Consider the following 12,049-nt stretch of genomic DNA (forward strand, 5'->3'; position numbering starts at 1 on the left):
TTTTCCCTGTGAAAAGTCTGGGAAGAAAAATATTGCAAAAACTGACCAGGCACAGATCATTATACCCTCCTACATGATTCTTACATACAGCAGAAATAAAAATATTTTCCCCCCTTTCAGTTACTGTGAAATCTGATGAATCAGCAGTCTTTATTGAAACTGAAACCAAAAGGTGACCAGTGCCTAATGTTTCCCTGTTTCATTTTGACTTTTTTTCTGGCAGGTAGTTGAACACTTTGGAAAACTGGGAAGATATTGAATTCAGTCAACCCCTATCACCTGAGATCAGAAACAAATGCTGTAACTTTGTATTCTTACTCCTTACTGAAGCTGAACTACTTTTTTATCAATAATCTGACTCATTGCATTGCAATTAAAAAGATGCTTCAAGTAACATAAATAAGGCAAAACTAAAATACATGAAATGTGATAAAAAGTTAATAATTTCCTTTATTTGGCCAAAGGTTATTGTATGAGGAACTTAAATAGAACATTATCATATATATCTGATTTCTTAGAAAAATTCTTCTGTCCATCATAACATTTAAGGGCCTGAATGATGCAGTTGCATTATAGATACAAGACCTCTGTGATAATTTTTTGATGGAGAACATCCACATCTCTAAACTAGTAAAACGTAAGTATACATTTCTTTGTATAATTGTAATAATGGGAAGAAAAAATATACATAGTCTTTGTTTCATACTTAAGCATGCATTTTAACAAAATAGAAATTATAAACATGTTTAGTTATTCTTTATAGAAAATGCACTTTTCTTTATTTTCTTTGAGATTTAATCAGATTTTTCTCTGGTAGAGTCTAGTGTTAGTAAAATGAGCTGCACCATGAGAAAACCAACATAGTGGCTTTGCAACCAGCATGGATCCAGACCAGCCTGCACAGTCTGGTCAGGATCCATGCTGTTCACAAACAGTTTCTCTAACTGCAATAGGCTTTGAAAGCAAACAGTTATGGATCCTGACCAGACTGCGCAGATGCGTAGCTGGTCTGGATCCATGCTGGTTGCAAAGCCACTATGTTGGTTTTCTCATAGTGCGGCTCAAACAGATAAAACAGCCAGTATTGGTCTAGTATGTCCACTCTTAAAACATTCTCCTCAGTTTTTGTTTTGCAAATTTGCAAGGCTGTACTATAAATGTCAAGACAATTTTAATATACATAATTATAGGATAATCTCTTTGACAATAAAGTGTCAATATCATAATCATAATATGAACTTCATATGAAAATGTTATTAATGTATCATAAACTGGGTCATTCTCGCACTGTCTTTATTTACCTGTAACAAAACAATTTTATGGTTAGCAGCCTTGTATGCAATATTAAGAATTCACGAAACATGGCCTGTGTGTGTGGACATGATGCTGATTACTATTCACAAACATTTTGAATTAGCGAGTAGCATTGTTTGCAAATGTTAGCAGAAATAAATCCATCATAATTGTTCAACTGAAAATTAGAAAGAGCAGCTTCAAATATTTTGACAACAAACAAACATAATTACAATGTTGTAGGTCTTCTGTTTACTGTTTGTCAATTGTTGACCTGACTGGTTGACTGCTTAAATCTTTTCAAAAATAAAACTAAAGAAATGTTCCTCTTGCAGAATGTTTAGCAGAATAGAGTATACACAGAACGTGTCCTTGCGACTGTCCAATGTGCTTGATGAAATAGGTGTAAATGACAACATGGTGATGAAGAGGAGAAACGCAGTGCTTACAGAGGAGTCTTTGAGGACAGTGACCAAAACATTAGAAGATTTGGATGTAACAGTGTTTCATTTTGGCAGTCGTACAGAAGGTACAACTACAGTAGGACTTAACGCAGACTCTGATACCCTGGTCTGTAACAATTTTTTTAATGTCATACAGGATCCTGAAGAATGGCAACCAGATATTACTAACCTGTTGATAGTTCGGGATGAAAACACACCACCTGGATATTGTTTGTTACAAATCATGTATGCCAATGCCCCTCTTCCAGTTCCATACGCTGCACATGAGCATTTAGTCAGGGACAGAACAGGAAGGGTTCTTATGAGAAACTCATGGTTTATTGACAACATTCCAGAGGGATGCACAAGACACGGTCCCTCTCAAATGCACATAGGGGAACCAGGCTTTGCTAACCATGATGTGGTTTACGCTTACCACTGCAAATCTTGGCCTCTAGAAGCACTATCTTGGTTGCAAAAAGAACCTACAGGAAACTTGCACTCCAATGAAATGAAAATACAAGCCTTGAGTCATGGGTGTTTTCTTGTTCCAGTTGGCCGCCGTGGAACTGACAATGAAGAACTTCAATGGAGAATATCTACCTCTCTAACAGAACGTACATTAATGTTCAGTTTGAACATTTCTCAAATTAGATGTTACATATTAATGAAAATGATTCTGAAATCTTACCCTTTCCTTGATTCTGATGATGCACTTTCAACTTTCATTTGTAAAGCAGTTTTGATACATTGCATTGAGAGCACACAGGAATGTTTCTGGCAAGAAAACAATCTATTGTCATGTTTAAACATCTGTCTAATTGATCTGTACTACTGTGTATCACTTGAAAACTGTCCTCACTTTATAATACATGAAAACAATTTAATGGAAGGTCGCATTTCAGCTGATTTGAAACCACAGTTAATTGATACAATTCTCCAGTTTATAGTAAGTGATGGCAGAGCCTTGTTAGAGATTGAAATTGACCGGTTAGGTATGAGGCTCAGTGGTCAGTTCCACCATATTCACCATAATGTAGTGACTGTGATACACGTGCCATCAGCAGTCGATATTTGTCTCAATGTTTCAGGAATGTTGCTGCATGATGTAACACAGTGCTTGAGTGCATGCAACCGAGATTTTCTTTGTCACTTTACGCATAGCAACACTGAAAATACAGTGCAAATTCTGTTGCAGGCTGTTAACAAACTTGAAAAAATATACCTTCATGGAAATGTATTTCAACAAACTGCATGCAAATGGCTTAGAACACCCTTATGTTCTTCTCTAGGATCAGTGTTGACTTCACACAATATATCTGTCAACAGAACAATACCAAATGAAGCTCTAGTCTGGTTCTCATTAAGTTTGGATGCAGAAATTTCTGCTAGACTGAAACTTGCATCAATATTCTATTGTACTGGAGACCTGGCAAAATCAGTGTATGTACTCGAAATCGTAGAAGAAAAGTACAATATAGAAAGTATTCAGTCAATCTGCAGTTGCTATGATCATAGATCAAGTATCAAAGAAGCATTCAAAACTGTAAGTGCTTTTGCTGATGAAGATTGGATGCAATATACAGCACTCTGTATGAGATACTTGCCCTGTGAATTCAACTGTATTCCAGAAGAGCTTCAGCATGAACTGTTTAGATCAGAATTTGACATACATCCATACAGGGGAATACATGACTACTGGATGGAATGGGCTGCGGTAGACTCCATTCCTTACTTTTATTTCTTACAATACAAGGTCTACAGTTGCCTTGGAGATCTAGAGCAACAACAGAGAGCTTTCACTAACTTGAGAAGAACAATAGACACAGACTTAAGCCTGGGACACCGAGAAACAGCCTTGAATCTGCTTGGACAATGTATGGAGCAGGAGGACAGACTTGAGGATGCATTAAACTGCTTCACAGCATCTACAAACCTGCGTCCAACCAATAATGCTGCCAATTTTCATACAATCCAAGTTTTACAGAAAATTCATGACCGTCAATAGATTAAACTGTTATTTCAACTTAATAATATCATAAGTATGTACTATAAACATGTGAAAAGATGTTATTTTCTATATCTATATAGCTTTTTTTATTGCAGTCTAACTGTTCATATGCAAAATCAGTACTGCAGTATTATTTTTATATTTTATCTTCAAGTTGGTAAAATAACAGTTTGAATATCAGATTATTTAAGATGCACTATTTCCATGGGTCTGATACTTTCAATATACATACAATCTTTTCAGTACTATTAAAGGCTTGTCTATACCAACTTTACCAGTCTAGGTCAAGTAGGACTAAAACTGGATTGGAGTAACATATTTATTTCACTTCACAAATCATTGTAACACAGCCTCTTAATGTTCAACATCAGTTTTCAACAGATATTACAAATACAAACTTTTCCTCCTTCTTTACACTAACATAATAAAATGGTGAAAATGCTTTTGACTTATTTCATTAAAATCTCCCTTGTATAATTATAAAATAATCTTAAAGCAAGCTTATACTGGCTTGTTTTTCATAAAATATCTCACCAAGATGTGAGACAATTTCTTTATTTTCACTAGGGCTTTCTTTTCTCAGGCATCTGATGAAAAACAAGAAAATAAATAAACAACAAGAGCACCGCCTTGCGGGTGCTGATGCTCATCTGATTTTTTTTGTATAATAGAAATATTGTCCTACCCATGATTTTCTAAGTCTAAAAAGGGTCATCATTCATGCAAAAAGCAGGACAGAGTTATGTTTCTTGATGTACAGCGTCCACTTATGATGGTGAAAAACTGTTGCAAGTTTTAAAGCAAAAGCTTTGAAAGTTTATGAGAAAAGCTGACTTAAACATAATACTCAACCAAGAAAACTGATTTTCTAAGTCCAAAAGGGGCAATAAATCTTGCAAAAAGCAGGATGGAGTTATGTTTCTTGCTGTACATGGTCAGCTTATGATAGTGAACAAGTGTTGCAAGTTTTAAAGCAATAGCTTCAATAGTTTAGGAGAAAAGCTGACCTAAACATAAAACTTAACCATGAAAACTGATTTTCTAAGTCCAAAAGGGGCAATAATTCTTGCAAAAAGCAGGATGGAGTTATGTTTATTGATGTACAGGGTCAGCTTATGATGGTGAACAAGTTTTGCAAGTTTCAAAGCAACAGCTTTGATAGTTTAGGAGAAAGGTTGATCTAAACATAAAACTTAACCAAGAAATCTGATATTTTCTTAGTACAAAAGGGGCCATAAATCTTGCAAAAAGCAGGATGGAGTTATGTTTCTTACTGTTCAGGGTCAGCTTATGATGGTGAACAAGTGTTGCAAGTTTCAAAGCAATAGCTTTGAATAGTTTAGGAGAAAAGCTGACCTAAACATACAAGAGGGCCATGATGGCCCTATATCGCTCACCTGTTGTCATTGCACTTGAGGACAAGACAAAAAATTGGAGGTACCATCCATGTTGTACCACAGAAAAGTGGTCTCGGTTTTCCCTAAGGCCAATAATAAAAAAGTTACTAAAAATAAGCTATTTATAGTAACGTAAAAGGGAAGTAATTAAAAAACTAGAAATGTGTCCATGGGACACAGATGCCCCCACTACATGACATTAAAATGACAATTTTTTCCCAGGTCAGGGGCCAAAAACTCTAGGACAAATACTTTTGGAGCTACGCACGACACAACATTAAAATGACCCATTTTTAACTAAGTCAGTGGCTATAACTCCTACACGACTGAATGAATCCGGACACGAAACCCCAGGTGCACAACTGCATATGCTGACCAACATTCCTGTAAACTTTGATGATTCTAGGTCAAATACTTTTGGAGCTATGCGCGACACAACATTAAAATGACCAATTTTTTACTAAGTCAGGGGCCATAACTCTTACATGACTGGATGAATCTGGACGCGAAACCCCAGGTGCACAACTGCACATGCTGACCAACATTCCTGTAAACTTTGGTGACTCTAGGTCAAATACTTTTGGAGCTATGTGCGACACAACATTAAAATGACCAATTTATTACTAAGTCAGGTGCCATAACTCCTACATGACTGGATGAATCCGGACCTGAAACCCCAGGTGCACAACTACACATGCTGACCAACATTCCTGTAAAGTTTTGTGACTCTAGGTCATATACTTTTGGAGCTAGGCGCAACACAACATTAAAATGACCAATTTTTACAAAGTCAGGGGCCATAACTTCTACATGACTGAATGAATCCGGACGCGAAACCCCAGGTGCACAACTACACATGCTGACCAACATTTCTGTAAAGTTTTGTGACTCTAGGTCATATACTTTTGGAGCTAGGCGCGACACAACATTAAAATGACCAATTTTTACAAAGTCAGGGGCCATAACTTCTACATGACTGAATGAATCCGGACGCGAAACCCCAGGTGCACAACAACACATGCTGACCAACATTCCTGTAAAGTTTTGTGACTCTACGTCAAATACTTTCAGAGCTACGCACGACACAACATTTTCGGACGGACGGACGGACGGAGGACGGAAGGACGGACGGACAAGAGCAAATCTATATGTCCCCCCCCCCCCAAAGTGGGGGCATAAAAAGTATTGTAAGTGAACAAAAGAAGGATCTGCCAAATAAATCTGTTGACATAAATGAAATTTCAGATCAGTATCTTCATTAGTTACGGAGATATACCCATTTTAATTTGAAATAAAGGGAGGTAATTTGACATAAAATCAGTCCATAGTTATCTACCCTGATTGGCTCAGTCCAACTAATGACAATAATGAAATTTCAAATAAGTCCTATAAGTACTTACTGATATAAATCCATTTTGATTACAATCAGGGGAAGTAATCAGATATAAAATAACTCTGAACCTACGCTTGGATCTGATTTGTCATGGAATCCAAAAATAATAGTTGTTGAAGTTATTTTGGAAGTTTGTTTCAATTAAACCCATAAATGAAGTCTCTATATGGCTGCAAAAGCCAAAATAGCCAATTTTGGACCTTTAAGGGGCCATAACTCTGGAACCCATGAAGAAATCTGGCCAGTTCATGGAAGGAACCAAGATCTTGTGGTGATACAAGTTGTGTGCAAGTTTGGTTAAAATCAAATCATAAATGAAGCTGCTATTGTGCAGACAAGGTCAAAATAGCTAATTTTGGCCCTTTGAGGGGCCGTAACTTTGGAACCCATTATGGGATCTGGCCGGTTCAACTAAGGAATCAAGATCTTATGGTGACACAAGTTTTGTGCAAGTTTGATTAAATTCAAATCATAAATGAAACTGCTATTGTGCAGACAAGGTCAAAATAGCTAATTCTGGCCCTTTCAGGGGCCATAACTCTGGAACCCATAATGGAATCTTGCCAGTTCAAGAAAGGAACCAAGATCTTATGGTGACACAAGTTTTGTGCAAGTTTGATTAAATTCAAATCATAAATGAAACTGCTATTGTGCAGATAAGGTCAAAATAGCTAATTCTGGCCCTTTCAGGGGCCATAACTCTGAAACCCATAATGGAACCTGGCCAGTTCAAGAAAGGAACCAAGATCTTATGGTGATACAAGTTGTGTACCAGTTTAGTAAAAATCAAATCATAAATAAAGCTGCTATTGTGCAGACAAGGTCAAAATAGCTAATTTTGGCCCTTTTAGGGGCCATAACTCTGGAACCCATAATGGGATCTGGCCAGTTCAAGAAAGGAACCGAGATCTTATGGTGATACAAGTTGTGTGCAAGTTTGGTTAAAACAAAATCATAAATGAAACCACTATCGTGCAGACAAGAAATTGTTGACGGACAGACGGACGCACGGATGGACGGACTGACGACGGACGAAGGGTGATCACAAAAGCTCACCTTGTCACTATGTGACAGGTGAGCTAAAAACTTAAGCAGGCAATGCCAACACCGACACCAACGCCGATCAAATGATGACAATAACTCATCATTTTTTTTCTTATTTCACTATCCACTGTTCATGCTTTTCCGCTGATGACTGAAAAAACTTCAAATTACCATAAAAAAATTATATGCTACTTCTGGTCAAATGCACTCTCCATCTGTTGTTAGATCTTTAATGACCCTCATTTATTACACTGGAGAATATGACATGTAACTGCACTTGCAAATAATTTTTTTATCATCTAACATTGCTCTCAATTATTTTCCAGAAAGACATTGAGACTGATTCAGCAGGAAGTTTGTTCATCTTAGATTCTAAGATATATTTGAAATAAAAAATAAATAAATATTAGAACATGCATCACAACATTAACCTGGTTACAAATGTTTTCAAGGTCACCAGTTAATTTTCCTGATAGCATGACACACAATGCAATTTTAATCATGTAATATTTACCTAATATTGAGGATTAAGAAACAAATCCGATATCACTAAATCATGTAACTTAACAGGGTATGGGTCTTTTTTTTATGCACTTTATTGTGAAACATCATGCCATTTCAAAAGCAATTTTTATAAATGTTGATTTTATCCCTTTGTTTGTCTACAATGTTCTTTACACTGACAACTTAAGACATCTTAAGAAGTATTTTCATCTGTGAAAGTTTAAGGTAGTATGCGCCCTTTGTCGAGATTTTTAAAAAGTCGTCGGATTCCTTTCAAATTTGGATTAAATAAACGTGATACAACTGCCGTTGGTTTTATGAACTTTTTGTTTTATTCTGACGTCGATACCATAGCAACATAATGACGTCAAAGCACCATCTGTCGGCTCTAACTGAAATCGGGGTGTTTCTGTATTTTTGCGTTGTATCTCTTTTATTAGTGCATCAAAATTTAAAATTCAAACTACACTAAAATCAGGAAGAAAATATCTATGAAAACCTTATTATATATTTGTCGCTAATTCTCCGAGTGTGTGTAAGTCAGTAAAAATGCAACGTCAAAACGTTATAAACGTACCTGTTTTAAAGGCACTGTTGCATCTTTGACTGCGCATAACGAAAAACGGCGCGGTAATTTTTTTTTAGAAATTTGCTGTGAATTCCTCTATCATTTCTGCACTAAATGGACTAATAAAAAGCATACCTTCTCGATTTAGATTTTGCATAATTCAACTCAATTTGAAACGCGGCACATTATGCGTGTGACGTTATTGTTGGCGGTTTGTCCTGATCTCCGTGTCTTACCCATTTTGATGAGCTCATAAAATAAGACTGTTAAATACGGAAAAAGCGCATACACTTTAAAGTACAAACAAAGGAATTCCTGAGAGGGTGATATGCAAAATGTTCACCTCAAGATATATGAATATCGACCGAGGCGCCATAATGACGGCCGGATTTACACATCTACAAACACCAGAAAAGGTCATTTAATACTAAAGTATCTATAAACGCTTCGTATAAAAATGTATCATCTCAGTCTTTTTATCAATGCGAAAGTATAGATTATCTCAATAGGAGATACGAAAAAATAATATCACATGCATAGAAAATCAAAATAGCGTAGTTGCGCATGTGATATGAAATTATGCATCATATCACATGCGCATAAATTGAAAATAACGGCTTTGTGCAGGAGTTATAAAATCACTGGTGGGTATGATATATCATTCGAGTTAAACTAATGGCAAATTTCTTTACTCTAGCAGCTGTATTTGCAAATGGAATGTTAATTTTGTGGTTGTTTAGTAATCATTGTAAGTCTTTTGTTTTTTAAAGTCCATAAAAAAACTCCTTACCAGGTAGAGATACCTTATATATAATAAAATACACCTAAAATTGGAGAGTAACATCTATGTTGTACCACAGAAAAGTGGTCTTGTTTTTTCCCTAGGGTCAATTATAAAAATGTTACAATATAAGTTATTTATAGTAACAACTAATGGAAGTTAATCTTTAAAAAAAAACAAAAAAAACAAGAGGGCCATGATGGCCCTATATCGCTCACCTGTTATCACTGCACTTGAGGACAAGAAGGTCCTCAGAAAAAATATCTAAGTCCAAAGATCAGGAACAACAAAGGAAAGAAATTTAACCAAAAAGAAAAACAAAATTCTTACAAGGTACAGATATTTCAAAATACACCTAAATATTGGAGGTACCATCCATGTTGTACCATAGAAAAGTGGTCTCGGTTTTTCCCTACGGGCAATAATAAAAAAGTTACTAAAAATAGGCTATTTATAGTAACGTAAAAGGGAAGTAATTCAAAAGAAAATTATTGTAAGTTAACAAAAGAAGGATCTGCCAAATAAATCTGTTAACATAAATGAAATTTCAGATCAGTATCTTCATTAGTAACGGAGATATACCCATTTTAATTTCAAAAATAAAGGGAGGTAATTTGACATAAAATCAGTCCATAGTTACCTACCCTGATTGGCTCGGTCCAACTAATGACAATAATGAAATTTCAAATAAGTCCTGTAAGTACTTACTGATATAAATCCATTTTGACTACAATCAGGGGAGGTAATCAGATATAAAATAACTCTGGAAACTACGAATGGATCTGATTTGTCACGGAATCCAAGATTTATTGTTGTTGAAGATATTTTGGAAGTTTGTATCAAATAAAACCATAAATAAAGTCTCTATATGGCTGCAAAAGCCAAAATAGCCAATTTTGGACATTTAAGGGGCCACAACTCTGGAACCCATGATGGAATCTGTCCAGTTTAAAAAAGGAACGAAGATCTTGTGGTGAAACAAGTTGTGTGCAAGTTTGGTTAAAATCAAATCATAAATGAGGTTGCTATTGTGCAGACAAGGTCAAAATAGCTAATTTTGGCCCTTTCAGGGGCCATAACTCTGGAACCCATTAGGGGATCTGGCCGGTTCAACAAAGGAACTGAGATCTTATGGCAACACAAGTTTTGTGCAAGTTTGATTAAATTCAAATCATAAATGAAGCTGCTATTGTGCAGACAAGGTCAAAATAGCTAATTCTGGTCCTTTCAGGGGCCATAACTCTGGAACCCATAATGGAATCTGGCCAGTTCAAGAAAGGAACCAAGATCTTATGGTGATACAAGTTGTGTGCCAGTTTGGTAAAAATCAAATCATAAATAAAGCTGCTATTGTGCAGACAAGGTCAAAATAGCTGATTTTGGCCCTTTCAGGGGCCATAACTCTGGAACCCATAATGGGATCTGGCCAGTTCAAGAAAGGAACCGAGATCTTATGGTGATACAAGTTGTGTGTAAGTTTGGTTAAAATAAAATCATAAATGAAACCACTATCATGCAGACAAGAAATTGTTGACGCATGGACGCACACATGACGGACGACGGACGAAGGGTGATCACAAAATCTCACCTTGTCACTATGTGACAGGTGAGCTAAAAAAAAGAAAATATGATAAAGGGAAATAACTCAAAAAATAGGCAAAATAGAGTTACTGTTTTTGCACACTGCACTTCCTCCCAATGTGTTCTATCAGTGTATGAAGTTTGAAGAAAATCCCTCCAGTACTTTTGGGGTTATGCTCCGGACAAAATGTTTTAAGAAAATATGATAAAGGGGAATAACTCAAAAAATAGGCAAGGTAGAGTTATTGTTCTTGCACACTGCACTTCCTCCCAATGTGTTCTATCAGTGTATGAAGTTTGAAGAAAATCCCTCCAGTACTGTTGGGGTTATGCTCCGGACAAAATGTTTTAAGAAAATATGATAAAGGGGAATAACTCAAAAAATAGGCAAGGTAGAGTTATTGTTCTTGCACACTGCACTTCCTCCCAATGTGTTCTATCAGTGTATGAAGTTTGAAGAAAATCCCTCCAGTACTTTTGGAGTTATGCTCCGGACAATTTTTTTTAAGAAAATATGATAATGGGGAATAACTCAAAAAATAGGCAAGGTAGAGTTATTGTTCTTGCACACTGCACTTCCTCCCAATGTGTTCTATCAGTGTATGAAGTTTGAAGAAAATCCCTCCAGTACTTTTGGAGTTATGCTCCGGACAAAGATTGTTGCGGACGGACAGACGCACGCACGGACGGAGAGCATTTCTAATATCCCCTTCGCCTTTGGCGGGGGGGGGGGGGGGGGGGGGGGGAATAAATAAAGGGAGATAATTTGACATAAAATCAGTCCATAGTTATCTACCCTGATTGGCTCAGTCCAACTAATGACAATAATGAAATTTCAAGTAAGTCCTATAAGTACTTACTAATATAAATCCATTTTGACTACAATCAGGGGAGGTAATCAGATATAAAATAACTCTGGAACCTACGATCTGTTTGTCATGGAATCCAAGATTTATTGTTGCTGAAGATATTTTGGAAGTTTGTATCAAATAAAACCATAAATGAAGTTTCTATATGGCTGCAAAAGCCAAAAT

The 12,049-nt window shown here is 36.2% G+C and overlaps 1 protein-coding gene across 4 annotated transcripts in view; it reads right to left on the reverse strand.

Annotated features, from left to right (window-relative positions):
* LOC123556329 (nuclear factor related to kappa-B-binding protein-like) overlaps positions 1–12,049 on the reverse strand; it is a 144,369-nt gene that overhangs the window by 27,718 nt on the left and 104,602 nt on the right. The window lies entirely within an intron of this gene.

This window comes from Mercenaria mercenaria, chromosome 5 (genome assembly GCF_021730395.1).
Source record: "Mercenaria mercenaria strain notata chromosome 5, MADL_Memer_1, whole genome shotgun sequence".
NCBI lineage: Eukaryota > Metazoa > Mollusca > Bivalvia > Venerida > Veneridae > Mercenaria > Mercenaria mercenaria.